The sequence below is a fragment of the Amblyomma mixtum genome, chromosome 5 (assembly GCF_055824585.1).
Source record: "Amblyomma mixtum isolate Tamu chromosome 5, ASM5582458v1, whole genome shotgun sequence".
Lineage (NCBI taxonomy): Eukaryota > Metazoa > Arthropoda > Arachnida > Ixodida > Ixodidae > Amblyomma > Amblyomma mixtum.
Window position 1 is genome coordinate 126,543,663 of NC_143016.1, and position 5,591 is coordinate 126,549,253.

Below are 5,591 nucleotides of genomic sequence, written 5' to 3' on the forward strand. Positions count from 1 at the left end.
AACTCTGCAGCTTTGACAAACATGCGGGCCAGTCGACAGCCACAGAAGACTGTAGAACCCTGCTAACTTGCAAAAAACCAGTGCTCAGAAAGAAAAATTTGAAAAAAATGAGGAGTTCCTTATACATACTATGTTTTATATGGTACTAGGAATGCGGCTAAGACATGACATGAATATTGTTTTTTTCTGCTCAGTTACATAATTTCTCACCTGTGCTAACATATTACTGCAATGTAAATAATGAAACATGCCAGCATTGCACAACATGTTGTAAGAGTTACAAAATACACCCCCTGCAAGGCTACCACATGCCTCTTACATGTGGTAATGTTTATATTTAGCAAACTATCTATACTAAAATGAAACACCAAGCCTCTGACATGTGGAGATGTGTACCTCCCATGTAATTAGAGTAATTTGAGATGCTCCTCCTTGATGGCATTTCAGTCGCTAGGTGTGGAAGGACCGGATATGAAGGTGAACAACTGGACACCAACTTTTTAAGCAACGTCACAATGAGCAATGTGCCTTGGCTTTTCTTCCATCCAAAAAGTTTTATGTTCCATGTTTACGTAACTGCTTGCATGTGCTCATTTTGGCTTGCTGGGAGGTTTTTTTCTTTGTTAAACTAGCTTTAACTCTGACCTCAGCCTTCTGCACCTGACACAACAACAGGTGGGCTCGGAGACTGTGCCACAGCGCAGTTCGCTAACCGCTTCCCTTTCGCCATGCAGATCATCATCTGTGTAATCAGCAACCTGCTGATTCCCGCCCTGGCTTGTGTATCTCCGGGTGCCTCGTCAGGACGGGCCTTCCACTGCCACGAAGATGGGGCGGCCATATGCCACCCCTTCCCCGGTTTCAACTCATCGCCATTTCCGTCAATCTTATTCCTGGAACCTGAGATGCCTGTCCTCGAACAACCCTGGAAAGACTCATCGCCATCAAGAGCAGCCAATCCGCCAGCTATAAATGAGGAGCCACCGTCGACGCAGTTTTGTGGGCTCGGAGACTGTGCCACAGCGCAGTTCGCTAACCGCTTCCCTTTCGCCATGCAGGTCAGTCAAACATACGCACTCTATGCTAAAAAATCGAGCAATTACTTCTTGGTACAGCTCCCGAGCCCACAGTGTTGTGTCGCAATTGCTTCTGAATGTGCCCATGTTGTCCGCCTGTTACTAACCCTATCCGGTGATGTTGAAACAAATCCTGGCCCTGCTAACCTAGACACTGTCCTGACCGAATTGCAAAAACTAACCGCAGGCCAAGCGCTACTTGTAGAAGAGATAAAGGATCTTAAAGTACAGCTGACAACAACAGACAAAACAATAAACGACCTTAACAACCGCATGATCGATTTAGAGGCCCACTATTAGACCCTCATGCCCCTACGCCAAGACATAGAAACCCTGCAAGCGACCTCAACTGAAACAACTCACCTTGTTTCAGAGCTAGAGGCTCGCATTGATGATGCTGAAAACCGATCACGCCGTTGTAATCTGATCTTCTACGGAATCCCTGACACCACTACTAATGAGACATATGCTCAGTCTGAGGAACTAGTCATCCAGATTTGTCATGAAAACTTACAAACTGATATTAACCCCGCAGACATAGAACGGGCACATCGTTTAGGGAAACAATCAGAGGACCGGAATCGCCCAATAATAGTAAAGTTCATGCAGTGGAAAACTAAAGACGCTCTTCTATCGAAAGGCCGTATGCTGAAAGGAACAAAATACAGTATAGGCGAAGACTTCACTCGCCCCGTCCAGAAAGCAAGAAAACATCTGCTGGCATTCGCTAAATCCAAATCAGTAGCCTACTCTCTACGTTACAAAACCTTGTGCATCGGCCCAAAACGGTACATTTTCGACGAGGCTTCGAACAGTGTCACAGAAATTCAGTAGCAATCATCCCGTTCCTTAAAGATAAAAAACAAACCAAGACCCACATCTAGATTTAACCTTTCATTATCCGTAGTTTACACCAACGTTCGCAGTTATCTTCCGAAGCGAGAACTTGTGTCCAACATCATATCATCAACAGGCAGCAATCTGGTCATCTTAACAGAAACCTGGGTAAAAAATTACGTCACCGATACCGAAGTTTTGGCAGACCTACCTGACTTCCAAGTTTTTCGAAATGACCGCGAAGGATCAAGGGGCGGTGGTGTTCTCATAGCCGTTCATAACCAAATTTTATGTACTATGATAAATATCAAATCAAAGATTGAAATACTCTGGTTACTATGTCGAGCATCACCAAAAACAGTGCTACTGGGAGTCTGCTACAGGCCTCCCCATCCCACACCCGACTTTTGCAACGAACTCAATAATAACTTAATTCATCTGACAACAAGCTATCCAAATGCCTCCATTCTCCTTTTCGGGGATTTTAACTTCCCAAACATTGACTGGTGCAACCTCCCATCTTCTTCAATAGCAGGTCCTGTAGAGGAAAGGAATTTCATTGACATCTGTTTGAACTTTAATTTAACACAATTAGTGTCACAACCAACGCGCGTCACGCCTGAATCCGAAAACATTCTGGATCTTATTTTGACAAATAACCCGGATGCCCTACTTTCCGTTGCATATCTTCGAGGAATTAGTGACCATAATGTCATTCATGCTACCTTCTCATTTCCTGTAACACCAAATAAGACTCAAAAGAAAACTATAACACTTTACGAAAAAGGTAATTATGACGCGATAAATCATGAACTTGATACCTTTTTTCCCAGCTTCGAAGCTGCATGTCACACTCAAACGATCCAAGATAACTGGGCGATGCTTAAGAATAAGTTAAATGATTTGGCTAATAAATATATACCAACTGTCAACATTCGCACCAGCCACCAAAAACCCTGGTTTACTAAATCCTTAAAAAGACTAGAAAATAAAAAAAAGCGTCTCTATCGGGCGGCTAAAAACAACCCATCCCGATTGCAAACCTACTACGAAGCCGAAGATGAATATTTGACTGCGATCCGCAGCGCAAAGCGTTTATTTTATGCTACTACACTTCCAAATTTGTTGCGCAGTAACCCAAGACAGTTTTGGCAAGTAATAAACCCTCACCCACAACGCGCTATCACCCTCACCAATGATTTACAAGAAACCATTACCGATACTGAATGTGCCGACGCTTTCAATTCCGCATTTGCCACTGTTTTCACGAAAGAAATCGAAACGCCCTTTTCTTTTCCTTTTCCCAATATGGAAGGTACCATGCCAAACATCACATTTTATGAAGACGGAATTTCATCCATAATCCAGAAGACTAAGCTGTCGTCATCATTTGGCATTGATGGTATTAACTCTAAAATTCTAAGGAACACGAGACACACGGTTACTTCATACTTGTCATTGCTGTTCTCCCAGTCACTTTCTTCAGGAACCATGCCAGATGATTGGAAAGTGGGAAAGGTCGTTCCAGTCTACAAAACAGGTAACAGAAACTCTCCATTAAATTACCGACCTATCTCCCTAACAAGCGTGCCATGCAAAATCATGGAACATGTCATCTACTCTCAAATTATTTCTTTCTTAGACTGTAACAATTTTTTTCATCCCTCGCAGCATGGGTTCCGCAAAGGTTTCTCCTGTGAAACCCAATTAGCTCTTTTTGTTCATGACTTACACACTAACATGGACACTAATGTGCAAACTGACGCAATCTATCTGGATTTTGCGAAAGCCTTTGATAAGGTATCTCACCAGCGCTTGTTACTAAAACTTCAACTGCTGAACCTAGATCCTAACGTTATAATGTGGATACAGGAATTTTTGTCCAATCGTACACAAATGGTTTTAATCAACAGTAACTTATCTAGACCCCTCCCAGTAACTTCCGGCGTGCCCCAAGGATCTGTCCTTGGTCCTCTGTTATTTTTAATATACATTAACGATTTACCTCAGTGTATTTCTTCTAATATACGCATGTTCGCAGACGACTGCGTCATTTACCGCACAATCAAAAACATATCTGACCAAACTGCTCTCCAGAACGATCTAATCAGCGTTTCAGACTGGTGCAACAATTCACTAATGACGCTAAATGCCAACAAATGTAAATGCATGTACTTCTCCCGCCGGCGCAGTCCCTTTTGTTTCCCTTACACAATTCTTAACACACCCCTGGAACTAGTGCAGTCTTACAAATACCTAGGTGTAACGCTCTCTCACGATTTGTCTTGGAGCACACATGTCACTAACATTATCGCCGCAGCTAACAAAACCTTAGGCTTTCTGAAACGTAACCTGCGAAACGCCCCTGAACATGTCAAATTACTAGCTTATAAATCACTTGTCAGGCCAAAACTGGAATACGCGTCGCCCATTTGGAATCCGCACCAAGCATATCTCGCCGACGCATTAGAATCAGTTCAAAATCGCGCGGTTAGATTTATTCATTCATCGTACTCATATAATATCAGCGTTTCATCTCTCAAAGCAGAATCTGGTTTATCACCGCTTTTCTGTCGACGTCGCATTGCTAGCCTTTCACTGTACCACAAGTTCTTTTTTTCGTCCCTTAATCAAGCACCATACATCACAGCAGCAGCACGCATATCATATCGAACTAGCCATCCACTTCAAGTTGCGCGCCCACGTGCCCGGACCACCACCTTCACTGCCTCATTTTTTTTCCGAACCGCCACAGACTGGAACGGCCTTCCCCACGAAATCGCTTCTACTACCTGCCCATCTTCGTTTTTGCGACTTGTATCTGACCATTTTTTCAATAACTGTTCACCATGATCCTTATTGTTTGTATAAAAACCCACCCCTTATGTAATGCCCCTACGGGGGACTTTTAAGGTAATAAACTGAACTGAACTGAACTGAACTGAACTTAATTTTTTGCTAGTGTTCACCTTAAGTCATGTGTAAGCTCACGGAGATCTCTACTTTTCTACGTTTCCAACTGTCACATCTTCTCTGCCTTCGTCCTGTCCATCACTGCATCCGACGCCTTCAAGTATGCTGTGTATAATCATCTTAAGTAATCTGCCTATTACACATGTATTTTTGTTAGCCACCCACTCCTCTCTCTGGCGCCGATAGGCCCTGAGAGTAAATAAATGAATTGTAGTCTAAGCTAAGTCTCAGCAAGCATGCATTATGTTCGCTTTATTTTACCATCTTGACCAGTAAAGAGTGGACAGAAAAAAGCTGCTAATTGGAGCTTGACATGCCTCTCGCCCCTACACTGGAAAGCAGCAGGCAAGGCATACGTAATAACTAACGACAACGGAACATACCAAGTGTGAAGTAAATCAGTAATGTTCCTCGCATTTATCACAAGGCATACTCTCTGCTCAGTAATTTATTACCCCGTTAGACATTCTGCAAGGAGTGCATACAATGATGTGTCAACAGAATACAATGAGAATCATTAACCCTGTGCCAATACAACAGCAAAGAAATTTATGCCCAATAAATGCATTGCTTACATGCAACCAAGAGGCAAGAATGGTTTGGTTTATGGGGTTTAACGTCCCAAAGCGACTAAGGCTATGAGAGACGCCGTAGTGGAGGGCTCCGGAAATTTTGACCACCTGGGGTTCTTTAACGTGCACTGAC

The 5,591-nt window shown here is 43.2% G+C and overlaps 1 pseudogene; it reads left to right on the forward strand.

The window, feature by feature from the left end:
• The first annotated feature begins 986 nt into the window (after positions 1 to 986).
• LOC149343651 (uncharacterized) lies at positions 987 to 1,910 on the forward strand (annotated as a pseudogene).
• The last annotated feature ends 3,681 nt before the right edge of the window (positions 1,911 to 5,591 follow it).